The 14430-nt window shown below is 40.9% G+C and overlaps 1 pseudogene; it reads left to right on the forward strand.

Moving 5' to 3' along the window:
• The first annotated feature begins 3050 nt into the window (after nucleotides 1-3050).
• LOC106585228 (reticulon-4 receptor-like) overlaps nucleotides 3051-14430 on the forward strand; it is a 122555-nt pseudogene continuing 111175 nt past the window's right edge.

The raw sequence follows: 14430 nt of genomic DNA on the forward strand, positions 1-14430 counted from the left end.
CAATACATTACCTTCGGCAGCGATGACAGCTGTGAGTCTTTCTGGTAAGTCCCTAAGAGCTTTGCACACATGGATTGTACAATATTTGCCCATTTATTCTTAAAACAATTCCTCAAGCTCTGTCAAGTTGGTTGTTGATCAATGCTAGACAGACATTTTCAAGTCCAGCCATAGATTTTCAAGCCGATTTAAGTCAAAACTGTAACTAGGTCACTCAGGAACATTCAATGTCATCTTGGTAAGCAACTCCAGTGTATTTTACATTATGTTTTTGGTAATTGTCCTGCTGAAAGGTACATTTGTCTCCCAGTGTCTGTTGGAAAGTAGACTGAACCAGGTTTTCCTCTAGGATTTTGCCTGTGCTTAGCGCTATTCCGTTTCTTTTTATGAAAAAAACCTCCCTAGTCCTTGCCGATGACAAGTATACCCATAACATGATGTAGTTACCACTATGCTTGAACATATTAAGAGTTGTACTCAGTGGTATGGTGTGTTGGATTAGTTCCAAATGAAACACTTTGTATTCAGGAAAAAAAGTGAATTTCTTTCCCATATTTTTTGTAGCATTTAATGCCTTATTACAAACTGTCACGACTTCCGCCGAAGTTGGGGCCTCTCCTTGTTCGGGCGGCGTTCGGCGGTCGTCGTTGCAGGCTTTCTAGCTGCCACCGATCCACGTTTCTTTTTCCATTTGTTATGTCTTGATTGTTCATACCTGGTACCCATTCCGTTATTATTATTTCCCTATTTAACCCTCTGGTTGTCATTATGTTTTGTGCATGATTGTTTCTTGGTTTTTGTGTTAGTCTTTTGTGTTAGGGTTTGTTATCCCTGCGTGGATTTATTGGCTGACTATTTTGTCTGAGTAAAGTACGTTATTTTACTCAGTTCTGTGTCCTGCGCCTGACTCCGTCCTCACCTCTGCACAACTGACACTTGACACAAACATGATGCATGTTTTGAATATGTTTTATTTTGTACAGGCTTCATTCTTTTCACTTTGTTGTTTACGTTAGTATTGTGAAGTAAATACAATGTTGTTGTTCCATCCTCAGTTATCTCCTATCACAGCCATTAAACTAACTGTTTTAAAATCACCATTTAAACATAATTCCTCTTTGACATTATGGGGTATTGTGTGTAGATCAGTGACACAACATCTCAATTTAATACATTTTAAATGCAGGCTCTAACACAACAAAATGTGGAAAAAGTCAAGGGGTGTGAATACTTTCTGAAGGTACTGTATATGTGCGGGGAGACTACCTGGTGGCTACACTAGCTACCTGCTGCCATTCTGTGATTTTATTTGACCATGGGAAAAAGAGCTACAGTGTTAAAAATGTAATATGGGTATGACTTGAGCCCCAGACAGGTGTTAACTGAGGTTTAAGTCTCTCATTGCTTCAGTACAATGGGTGACCTTTGCTCTTCCAGTTTACATAAGTCATGTTACCCATGCCAACTGCCAACCTATCTGGCCTGTACTGCAAAGCGTTTCATGGAAGGTTCTGCAGGGTATTTCTATTAGTGTGATTCAATACCAAAGGTGATTGTAAACCGGGGGGATAAGCCCAATCTACCCACTTAAATTGTATTCAGCAATCCATCATTGCATCACCTCACCTGTCAGATATAATATCTCTTGGTTTTAGTGTCTGTAGCTTAAAATACACTATGACCTGTACTGTGGCCAGAAGTAAACTAAAACCACATATGATGGCATTATGGCTGATGCTCGAACACTGGCATCAGAAGTGCCTTGTTTATCAGATGCAAATCAGACGTCAGGGCAGCCGGGGCAGCAGCGTAGCCTAGTGGTTAGAGTGTTGGACTAGCAACCGAAAAGTTGCAAGTTCAAATCCCCGAGCTGACAAGGTACAAATCTGTCGTTCTGCCCCTGAACAAGGCAGTTAACCCACTGTTCCTAGGCTGTCATTGAAAATAAGAATTTGTTCTTAACTGACTTGCCTAGTTAAATAAAGGTTAAAAAAAATATGCTATTCTCTTTTGTATCTTCTATTGAATTTGGTCTCCTTTATAAGATGTACCAAAAAGTCCTTGGCTGTTTTAAAAAAATTGTTGTATGTTATGACATCTGGTAGCTTCAATTGCACCATATCCAGTTTGTTGCCCCAAGACTATAAGGTGAGAGAGAACATCTACCACAGCATCTCTGATGTTGTCCGGAGTGGTGAAGGACCACGTTATAACTCGGCCTACCGCTAGGAGGCGCATGGTACTTAAAAATGACAGTGAGTCTACTGATCAAAATCCCTTGGGTTTCAGTAGGCCTGCGCACAGCACAGGGATTTGGTTCTCTCTCGGTCCAATCAGTCTCAGCAGCATGAGTCGATTGTGCTCAATATTCAATCACTTTTTAACTGCAGTTTGATTACATCAAATAGCTGTTGGCCGCATCCACTCAAACGTTTCGCATGATCCCCAGAAGCTTTTTTGTGCACTTGTGTAGCCTACACCTAATGACGGTGCGAAAATGTATCTGACAGTAGGCTATACTATCTAAATAAAAAAATAAGACCTCGATGGTTCACTTGGTGAATGCTAAACGGGGATGACGATTTGGGAGATTTCTATCAGAATATAATTCTGTTCTACTTTTTACTGAAATAACAAAATCTTATATTTTTACATGTAGGCTATAGAATTATGTTCAGTCAAAAGCTCATTCTCAATGCAGTTCTTATTGGCAAGTCGTCAAGATCCATTCCGTCTAGAATGTTTGACAGTCAGAACTGCGTTGCCACTTCCCTACCATAGTTTATTTTGCCTGGTCCCGTAAAGCCTGGTCCCATAAAGCCATTCACCTACAAAGTGTAATTTTTTTATTGTGTTTTTGTATGCATGTGTGTGCTTGAACATGTCTGATCCAAATAGATTCCCAGCACGTCAAACCACCCGAATCTTATAAAACATTCATTAGCGCGCAATCCCTGATCCAGACCCATAAAACATTTTTGGACTCTCTCTCTCTCGATTGAATGCCTCTCTCTTCCTGCCCCGCCCTCACTTTTTTCACGACTCCATGCAAACGCATACTGTATCGTGCATGGCAGTGCAGCCAATATACAACCATACACAGCGGCTTCTTTTCATTTAGGCCTATCTCGTTCGGATTACAGCCGGGTAGATATCAGACAGGATATGTACCACAGTATCCATGGATTTATTTTTACAATTTTCTGTCTATTTCTGATTTTCCAATTTCTGGAACTTTGAGCTCTTTGTGTGTTTTTTGTTGCTTGTTTGTGCATCCTTTTGGAAGGGTGCTCTGCGCTCCCGTACGTTGTGTGTTGGTTGAAAGGTCCCAGTTTGGATATTACACTCTAGTTTTTGTCTTCGCTCACACTGGCCATAATGACTGAGCGCTGTTCCAGCCTTCTGTCGGCTTCAGCAGGAAAACCTCCGTCTAAAGTTTGAATATAACCGTGGTTTAGGGGGTCCGTGACTACATAGTGAACTGGATTTGCAATTATCTATCGATTGCAACCGAGAGCGGATATACAGTCTCCGCAAACAGAGTTCCCTCTGCTGGATTTATTCAACTACTGGATTTATTCATAAATCATGAAGACCAGTCTTGTTGAGGGTAAGTACACAGATAACCAACCGCCCAGAAAGTTGTTTATAGGCTGCATTGACTAGGATGGTGCAGGTGCATGATTGTAAATTAGGCTATGGACTAATACAATTGAAATAGAGCAAGGTCATTGCGCTCCGCATGCTGCTGCTACATTGAGAAGGTAACGTGGAGGGGACCATTTGGACAAATATGAAATATTTCTTATTGAATTTCAAACTAGCATACTAAACATAATGCAATTTGACCCAGTGCTTTGTGAAAGCAAAGTTATCATTATATTTAGGCTACCTCTTACCTACATAAACATTATTTACAAAATAAAATAGTCTCTGTTCGTCTAACTCTGACACTATAGGATCAATAATATTGAAAATGAAATTTCAGTGGGACAATTGATTTGTATATCTCCTGTTATGGATAGTCATTCATTCATTGCAGTAACAAACAACCTCACACCGAGTGACTTTGATGGTATCAATAATGATGATATATCTGACATTCTACCACTAGCCTATTTGACCAAAGGACAGTTGCATCAGTATATTTAGAAAAAGCTTGCAATAACAATGTGCCGATGGGATTTCGTAACTTCGTCCACACCTTCTATTTTGCCCCGTTGCTGCCATGGCCATTAGGAGCTGCTCTTTGATGAAGTCTGCAGATGGTCTGCTTGGATGCTCAGACCGATCGAATGATATCGCTCTATAACTGCTTCTTTACCAATGATTGATTGTGTATTGGTGGCCCGCCCTTATAAAAATCATCATGAACAATTTCAGATGTAAAACATAACTAATAATAAATCATGTTAACCGTTCACGAAAGTCAGACATTTGGTTTTTGGCCACATGTTGAAGTTTCACACTAACATTTTTTTTTTTGGTTTATTTTTCACATTATTTACACCACTTCCCGCTACATCTGGTCACCCATCCAGGGACCGACTAGGCTTAGCTTCAGAGGCAAACCAGCAGTGAGATGCAGGGTGCTATGTTGCTGGAATGAATGTGCTAAAACTTACAACTGGAAAAAGAGCAGTAAAAGCGAAGGCCAGAGTAACATTACCAAAGATAGGGAAAATTGCAAACACTCTCAAATCCATAGACTACACTATGGATGCAAGGACTGACCATCCATAATGTAAAAATTTTAGTTTTAAAAAGAAAGAAGGCTCTACACTGTTTGTTTACAAATATTGGTGTAAATGTGGAGTTTTCTTACATGTGGAACTGCAAGTTTGATTTTCACTTTCACATGTGAACATGCAATTCCACATGTGAAAGTGAGATTGTCATGTGGAGTTTTTTTTTTACATGTGAAACGAATGTTTCACAATTCACAGTGTAATACATGTGAAAATATGGTTAACCCTTTGACGCATACAATCACATATTTGTGATCATTGTTGAGTGGTCCCTGCAGCTTATGATCACGAATATGTGATTGGAACAGTAGCAACAGAACGTATGATGCAACAAACGCGTCTAAGCAGCGTTGTTGTCGGAAAAGCATCTGAACAATGTTTTGTATTGATGGGAAATAAAGGTCTTCACAAATGTATTCCTCAATTTCACCTTTTATTGTAAAACATAATTGCAAACTTCATCATCCAAACATCACATGGAACACATCCATAGCTAAACTCTTTCCATAACCCAGTCTAAATAACAGGTTGCGCTGACAAAAACCAAAAGACAAGTTAGCAACTAACAGCTAGACTTGTTTACAATGTACCACATCTCCGGTGAGCACAAGTGAGAAATGTAATATTGTTTAGAGAAGAGATGCGTGTCGGCTGAGATAACAACAGCAACATTTTTATGATGGCAGCCATGTTTCTTTATGTTTGATTTGGTGAAAACTCCCTAATCCTAGAATGCCATTCAATATTAGATGCAAATGAACAAAGTCAAAGATGGCTACTCCCATTTGCCTGAAAAATGTTAACTTAGTTTAGCTACTTTTCAGCATATTATAAATCTTCAATGTACTTGTTATAGTGTATACAAGAACTGGAGCACATGCATATACACACACTCTCATTCAAATAAACGCATACAAGAACACACACATACATGTAATAGTGCCAGACATGCACACAAACATATACAGTTGGCATTGCTGTTATGATTTCAGTTGTCCTTGATGTCCTTTGTTTTTTATTGTTTTTTTGCATTGTTGTTTGCTGTTTTCTTCTGTCTTTTTCTTTTTTCTCTATAGTTCATTCTCTTGGTTGTAGGCGCATTGGGGGGTTCTTGGGGGTGGGGAATGGAATGGAATTAATTGTATTTTTAATTTTAATTTTTCTTCTGGGGGGGTCTCGAATGGTTGAGGGACAGCTATTGCGGAACTGTGGGGGGATCTTGTCGGGTTCGGGTTCACGTTTTTTGGCCTGGTGGGAGATCCGTCAACGTGCCCTTGAGCAGGGCATTGACCCTGGATGCTTCTGTGTGTCGCTCTGAATGGGAGTCTGTTGGATGACTGGTGTGGTGTAGTCGTTGAGCGGCTTCACTGCAAGTATATTGTATGTTTCGGATATTCAATAATGAAAAATTAAATAAAAAAATTAAAAAAACTGGAGCATATAACTTGACAAGTCATTTACCATTACCCCAAATACAAGCCTACTGCCTAGCTTAACCATAGCGCGAAAGCTAAACAGGGATGAAACCATTTTAGGGGGGTTTGCGGGGGGATCATTTCATTTGTGGGGGGTTTTCAAGTCCATGGGGGGAAGGTATCGTGTGAGGATATGATGCAGGAAATTTTACTATGATGGGTGATTTATCAATCGGAGGCAAACACAGGAGAAGTTTATACTCTAAATAAAAATAAATACCCCTGGAATGGGGGTCTGAGCTGGCAACCCTGAGGTTCCAAAGTTACAATCTGATGCCACATTCAAAACAACTGGGAACTCGGAAATCTCAGACTTCCGACTTCAGTACGTTCAAGACACCTGGGAACTCTGAAAAAACGAGCTCTGACTGGGAAGAATCTTTTGAACGGCATTCAACTCGGGAACTCGGGCCTCTTTCTAGAGTGCCGACTTTCCGACCTGAAGATCGCTGATGTCATGATTTGACCTAATATTTTTCTGAGTTCCCAGTTGTCTTGAAAGCACCATAAGTCAGTCGAGTGAACTATTCCTTGTTATAACATCTTTGGTCTTACATACGCTTACGTGAAAGCCAGAAAGCATTGAATGATGTCAACAAACATGGTGCCACACATAGCCGGCAAGTAGCTTAGCATTAGCACATCATAATCAGTACAACCATCAAAAAAGTATTTTACACACATCATATGTGTCTGTTACAATCTATGCAAGAATCGGAATGCATGATTTGTCACCTATACTTGAAAATGAGAATAAATAAGTAAATACATTATGTCCATACAAAGTTTTAGAACACCTACTCATTCAAGGGTTTTTCTTTATTTTTACTAGTTTCTACATTGTAGAATAATAGTGAAGACATCAAAACTATGAAATAACACATATGGAATCATGAAGTAACCAAAAACCAAATATATTTTATATTTGAGATTCTTCCAAAAGCCACCATTTGCCTTGATGACAGCTTTGCACACTCTTGGCATTCTCTCAACCAGATTCACCTGGAATGCTTTTCCAAAAGTCTTGAAGGAGTTCCCACATATGCTATGCACTTGCGGTCCGACACATCCCAAACCATCTCAATTTGGTTGAGGTATGTTGGAGGCCAGGTCATCTGATGCACCACTCCATCACTCTCCTTCTTGGTCAAATAGCCCTTACACAGCCTGGAGGTGTGTTGGGTCATTGTCCTGTTGAAAAACAAATGATAGTCCCATTAAGCGCGAACCAGATGGGATGGCGTATTGCTGCAGAATGCTGTGGTAGCCATGCTGGTTAAGTGCACCTTCAATTCTAAACAAATCACAGACATTTGTCTGTTTATGGTATGTATGTATGTATGTATGTATGTATGTATGTATGTATGTGTATATATGCAGTGTGTGTATACATGTACAGTTGAAGTCGGACGTGTACATACACCTTTGACAAATACATTTAAACTCAGTTTCACAATTCCTGACATTTAATCCTCGTAAAAATGTCTTAGGTCAGTTAGGATCACCACTTTATTTTAAGAATGTGAAATGTCAGAGTAATAGTAGAGAATTATTTATTTCAGCTTTTATTTCTTTCGTCACATTCCCAGTGGGTCAGAAGTTTACATACACTCAATTAGTATTTGGTAGCATTGCCCTTAAATTGTTTAACTTGGGTCAAACCTTTTCGGGTAGCCTTCCACAAGCTTCCCACAATAAGTTGGGTGAATTTTGGCACATTCCTCCTGACAGAGCTGGTGTAACTGAGTCAGGTTTGTAGGCCTCCTTGCTTGCACAAGCTTTTTCAGTTCTGCCCACAAATTTTCTATGGGATTAAGGTCAGGGCATTGTGATGGCCACTCCAATACCTTGACTTTGTTGTCCTTAAGTAATTTAGCCACAACTTTGGAAGTATACTTGGGGTCATTGTCCATTTGGAAGACCCATTTGCGACCAAGCTTTAACTTCCTGACTGATGTCTTGAGATGCTTCAATATATCCACATCATTTTCCTCCCTATTTTGTGAAGTGCACCAGTCCCTCCTGCAGCAAAGCACCCCCACACCATAACATCTCCTCCTCTGTGCTTCAAGTTGGGAAATACACATGCAGAGATCATCCGTTCACACAAACCGCGTCTCACGAAGACATGGTGGTTGGAACAAAAATCTCTAATTTGGACTCCAGATCAAAGGACAAATTTCCACCGGTCTAATGTCCATTGCTCGTGTTTCTTGGCCCAAGCAAGTCTCTTATTCTTATTGGTGACCTTTAGTAGTGGTTTCTTTGCATCAATTCGACCATGAAGGCCTGATTCACACAGTCTCCTCTGAATAGTTCATGTTGAGATGTGTCTGTTACTTGAACTCTTTGAAGTATTTATTTGGGCTGCTATTTCTGAGGCTGGTAACTCTAATTAACTTATCCTCTGCAGCAGAGGTAACTCTGGGTCTTCCATTCCTGTGGCGGTCCTCATGAGAGCCAGTTTCATCATAGCACTTGATGGTTTTTGCGACTGCACTGAAAAAAAGTTTTTGAAATTGTCGGTATTGACTGACTTTCATGTCTTAAAGTAATGATGGACTGAGGTTTCTCTTTGCTTATTTGAGTTGTTCTTGCCATAATATGGACTTGGTCCAACCTTGTCACAACACAACTGATTGGCTCAATCGCATTAAAAAGGAAAGAAATTCCACAAATTAACTTTTAGGAAGGCACACCTGTTAATTGAAATGCATTCCAGGTGATTACCTCTTGAAGCTGGTTGAGAGAATGCCAAGAGTGTGCCAAGCTGTCATCAAGGCAAAGGGTGGCTATTTGAAGAATCTCAAATAAAACTTTTGACCGGTAGTGTACATACTTATTGTGTGCTACAGTAAAAACGACAACACGTTATACAGAAAATAAGCCACTTACTTTGATAGGAACACACAACAATGAAGGCAATGCGGGCTCCTGCTAGAAAATGTGCCAGGGGAAAAAGTTAGTGCAAGGCTTGTTCTGACTAGAGATGCGCAATGTCTTCATACTTGATCTGGGGAAACACTGGGGAAGTGCTTGGGCTCTCGTTGAAAAGAGAAGTTTGTCCGGCTCAGTAAAGCCTCAAACATAAATTGTCTGCAACATTGAAACGGGCTACTTCTTATGTGAATTAATGAGGAGGCGGAACACACCTCATTTCAAACTGTTGTTAGAAAGTAAAACTTGTTAAAAAATAATTTGAAATGTACAATTTGAAACAGACTATTAGCTTATTATTAGATTATTATGATAGATTTTTTAGGGCAGTGCGGGTTAACTGTCCTGTTGCTTAACAATCACATTTTGGAACAGTGAGGGGCATTCTGACATCACGCACATAAAATACTCAAGCTGGGGCGACCGTTAGAGATATTTGGAACTCAAGTGAAAAGGTAGCAATGTCACACGATTTTCGCGAGAAACTGCAAATTTGCCATGTTTTTTTTTTTATAATGACGGACTAAGGCTGTAACCCGAGTGACAAAAGAGGTCACTGGGGTTGGCAGGGAGGGTGATTCTAATGATTGTGGGTTGGAATTGTGGTCCAGATTTGTGTTGGTGATCTTGTAGCAGTAAGGTAAAGGGCATAATTTGGTATGTGATGACTGAATATTGTGTGTGTGTCAAATCACATTTTACTTGTCACATGCTTCGTAAAGAACAGGTGTTGAGTAACAGTGAAATGGTTACTTATGGGCTCTTCCCAACAATGCAGAGAGAAACATAGAAAAACAATAACATGAGGAATACGTACACAATGAGTGAATACATACACAACTTGGCTATATACACGGGGTGCCAGTACCATTTCGATGTGCAGGGGTATGAGGTAATTGAGGTAGATAAGTACATATAGGTAGGGGTAAAGTGACTAGGCAACAGGATAGATGATAAACAGTAGCAGCAGCATATGTGATGAGTCAAACGAGTTAGTGCAAAAAGGGTCAATGCAGATAGTCCGGGTAGCTATTTGGTTAATTATTTAGCAGTGTTATGGCTTAGGGCTAGAAGCTGTTCAGGGTCATGTTGGTTCCAGACTTGGCGCATCCATACCGCTTGCCGTGCGGTAGCAGAGACAACAGTCTATGACTTGGGTGGCTGGAGTCTTTGACAATTGTTAGGGCCTTCCTATGACACCACCTGGTGTTGAGGTCCTGGGTGACAGGAAGCTCAGCCCCAGTGATGTACTGGGCCGTACACACTACCCTCTGTAGCGCCTTGCGAACGAATGCCAAGCAGTTGCCATACCAAGCGGCGAGGGCCCATGCCACATTATTTTTTTGCCTCCAGAGGGGTAAGTGGTCTTGTTGTGCCTTCTTCACGACTGTGTTGGTGTGTGTGGACCATGGTAATTCCTTACTGATGTGGGAACAAAGAACTTGACCTGCTCCACAACAGCCCCGTCGATGTGGATGTGGAACTAAGCACGCACCCCTGAGGGACCCCACTCAGGGGTGTGTGTGTGTGTGTGTGTGTTCAAGGCCACTCTGCTCACGCAATATGTTGTGTACACTCCTAAAAACACAGGATTATAGTAAGAAAGCATCAGATTACAGTAGCCTATACTGTGTTTGTGTTTCACAACTCCAAATCAAACGGCAAACATCTATTTGTGTATTCCATTTGATATGTCCACAGCTGATGTAAAATCATTTGTATCCCATTTCATTGGCATGCAACATGGAATGGCTCCCCAGTGCTCTATAAGCAAATGTTCATCATTCACTTTCTGTTGTGATTTAGTATTATGCATAATGACACACAACCAAATGTGCTGATATGTCAATGAGTTGTACAGTTGTAAATTGTACACTTCAAAAGCATTTACTGTGAATGGATACATGAAATAGACTGTCTTGTCATGTTTTTTCTGTCACAGCCAAAGCAGGTTTAATGTATGCTATTTCTCATTCAGCCAGCATATGATCAAATACCAACCACCTCCCTGGAGTTGCTGTTGCTCTGGGGCTTCTTTCTTTTATTTCCTGTCAATTGCCAATCAAAGCCAATGTCGGACAAACTAATGGATAAAATCATTATATGGAGCAGAATGCTTTAATTTCATGAGCTTTTAAACCCAAACAATGAGGACTCTGCTAATATTTTGGCAACAATCTGCCATTTGCTCTATTTTTGTAAATAGGCTGCTTGAAGTGACAAGATATGAGGTAGCAGAATGTTTGGAATATTAGAGCTGAAAGAATGATGGAAGAGAAACATGAAAAACAAAGCTTGATTAGCATATACACTGCAATAGGTATGATCAAACATCATATTGGTATAAATGCACACTAAGACATGGCAGCTTCTGTATTCTAAAAGGGAATTTAAAATAGATTTCTGAATGGGCGTGTTTCAGAGGTACTGGGAGAGAGGTAGGAGAATGAGGCAAGAGGGTTATAGAGATAGAGAGCCTGGAGGGAAAGGCAGAGAGACAGGAAAGGGGGGCAGGCAGTTAGAGTGTGTGTGTGAGAGAGAATGATTATTTCCAAGCCCAACTTCTATTTGAGTGAATTCTCCTCAATTGTTTCCTATTAGAAGACAACACATACTGCCAATGTATTAGTCATGCATCTAAAAGCTTTGGAGGGTGCATATTATGAAAGATGAGGTTGAGAGGAGGAGGTAGTAAGAGGGAAGGAGCGAGAGTGGGAGGAAGAGAGAGAGAGAGACAAGATGAAGAAGAGTGAGAGAAAAAGAGAGAGAGAGCGGGCTGAGTGAGAGAGTGCAGGAGTATGTAACACCAAGAGAGACAGACAGAGAGAAAACAAACAAGAGTAGCTTCCACATTTCCCCTCCATGCAATGCAGTCCCATGTGCAGGGACGTTTCGAAGGGGCCCTAAGCGAGATTTGGTTGGGGGGTAAAAACATTTAGTAGCCCCACTCATGGCGGCAGAGAGACAAATATGCAGTTTTAAAGTATATTTTCCTACACATTTTGCCATGGGGGTGCAGAGAAAATGTTGCAGTTTTAAAATACATTTTCTGAAATTCTACACATTTTGCCATGGAAAGGAGAGAAAATATTACAATTTTAAAGCTACAAACATGGATCTTCATTTGACCAGTATTGTCGCAGCAAAATAATCATTCAACAACAGGATTTTAACATTTAGTCCATAATGTTGCTTGATCGGTAGTTATTAGCTAGTTATTTTAGCTATTAGCTGGCCAAAATTAGCCTACATGAAAAATGCAATAGTGTTAATATAACCTTTTGTTAGTGCAAGTTTTCAGCGAATTATGAATTTATTTTCTGCATTGAAAATTCTCAAATTAAGATCCTATGTAATTTCCTGCAGTTCTACACATTTTGCCATAAGGTTGAGAGAAATTTGCCGTTTAAAAGTTAATTTCCTGCAGTTCTACACATTTTGCCATGGGGTTTTGTGAAAAAATTGCAGTTTAAAAGATAATTTCCAGAAATTTTGCCATGTTCATATGATATCTGAGTGAGAAATCAATGGGGGCCCCCTGGAGGTCAGGGCCCCTCGTTACTACAAGGTTTAGATAGTTATTAATCTAGAAAATGTTAGCTGATATGGGCTCCTGAGTGGCGCAGCAGTATAAGGCAGTGCATCTCAGTGCTAGAGGTGTCATTACAGACCCTGGTTCGATTCCTGTATCACAACCGGTTGTGATTTGGAGTCCCATGGGGCGGTGCACAATTGGCCCAGCGTCATCCGGGTTAGGGTATGGCTGGGGTAGGCCATCATTATAAATAAGAATTTGTTCTTAACTGACTTCCCTAGTTAAATAAAAATTGAAACAATTGACAGTGACTGCTACTAAATTTAGAAATTTAGTAGCAGGTTCGGTTCGGTTTGCTCCTAGCAGAAACTCAGCTATGCGAAGAGAACGTCTCTGCCTCACATACTCTCTCAAAAGACCTTCGCTTAAAAAAAAGCAGCAATATAACAATATTAATGTTACTGTTGAGTCACTGTAGCAACAACATAGCCAGAATTAATCCAAGATAAATCAAGAAATCTGTAAAAAAAAAATATTTGCAGTGGTCTTAGTCGGGCAATTTTACATCTAAATAAGATGTTTGGTGCAGTATTTCTCAAGTGGAAAACTAGTCGTCTCTTGTTGAATGACAACAAACACATAATTGAAGAATCCTGTCCGTAATTTCCACTCCTACTAGGAGTAGTACTGTTGACCAATCACTGACGCAGGGGCGTAGACTTCGGTTTCGAACACTATAACAAACAAAAACGTAATCGTTTTTTGGTCATATAATATATGCGCAAACTACACTGCTCAAAAAAATAAAGGGAAGACTAAAATAACACATCCTAGATCTGAATGAATTAAATAATCTTATTAAATACTTTTTTCTTTACATAGTTGAATGTGCTGACAACAAAATCACACAAAAATAATCAATGGAAATCCAATTTATCAACCCATGGAGGTCTGGATTTGGAGTCACACTCAAAATTAAAGTGGAAAACCACACTACAGGCTGATCCAACTTTGATGTAATGTCCTTAAAACAAGTCAAAATGAGGCTCAGTAGTGTGTGTGGCCTCCACGTGCCTGTATGACCTCCCTACAATGCCTGGGCATGCTCCTGATGAGGTGGCGGGTGGTCTCCTGAGGGATCTCCTCCCAGACCTGGACTAAAGCATCCGCCAACTCCTGGACAGTCTGTGGTGCAACGTGGCGTTGGTGGATGGAGCGAGACATGATGTCCCAGATGTGCTCAATTGGATTCAGGTCTGGGGAACGGGCGGGCCAGTCCATAGCATCAATGCCTTCCTCTTGCAGGAACTGCTGACACACTCCAGCCACATGAGGTCTAGCATTGTCTTGCATTAGGAGGAACCCAGGGCCAACCGCACCAGCATATGGTCTCACAAGGGGTCTGAGGATCTCATCTCGGTACCTAATGGCAGTCAGGCTACCTCTGGCGAGCACATGGAGGGCTGTGCGGCCCCCCAAAGAAATGCCACACCATGACTGACCTGTGGACGTCGGGCCCTCATACCACCCTCATGGAGTCCGTTTCTGACCGTTTGAGCAGACACATGCACATTTGTGGCCTGCTGGAGGTCATTTTGCAGGGCTCTGGCAGTGCTCCTCCTGCTCCTCCTTGCACAAAGGCGGAGGTAGCGGTCCTGCTGCTGGGTTGTTGCCCTCCTACGGCCTCCTCCACGTCTCCTGATGTACTGGCCTGTCTCCTGGTAGCGCCTCCATG

This window comes from Salmo salar, chromosome ssa24 (assembly GCF_905237065.1).
Source record: "Salmo salar chromosome ssa24, Ssal_v3.1, whole genome shotgun sequence".
Lineage (NCBI taxonomy): Eukaryota > Metazoa > Chordata > Actinopteri > Salmoniformes > Salmonidae > Salmo > Salmo salar.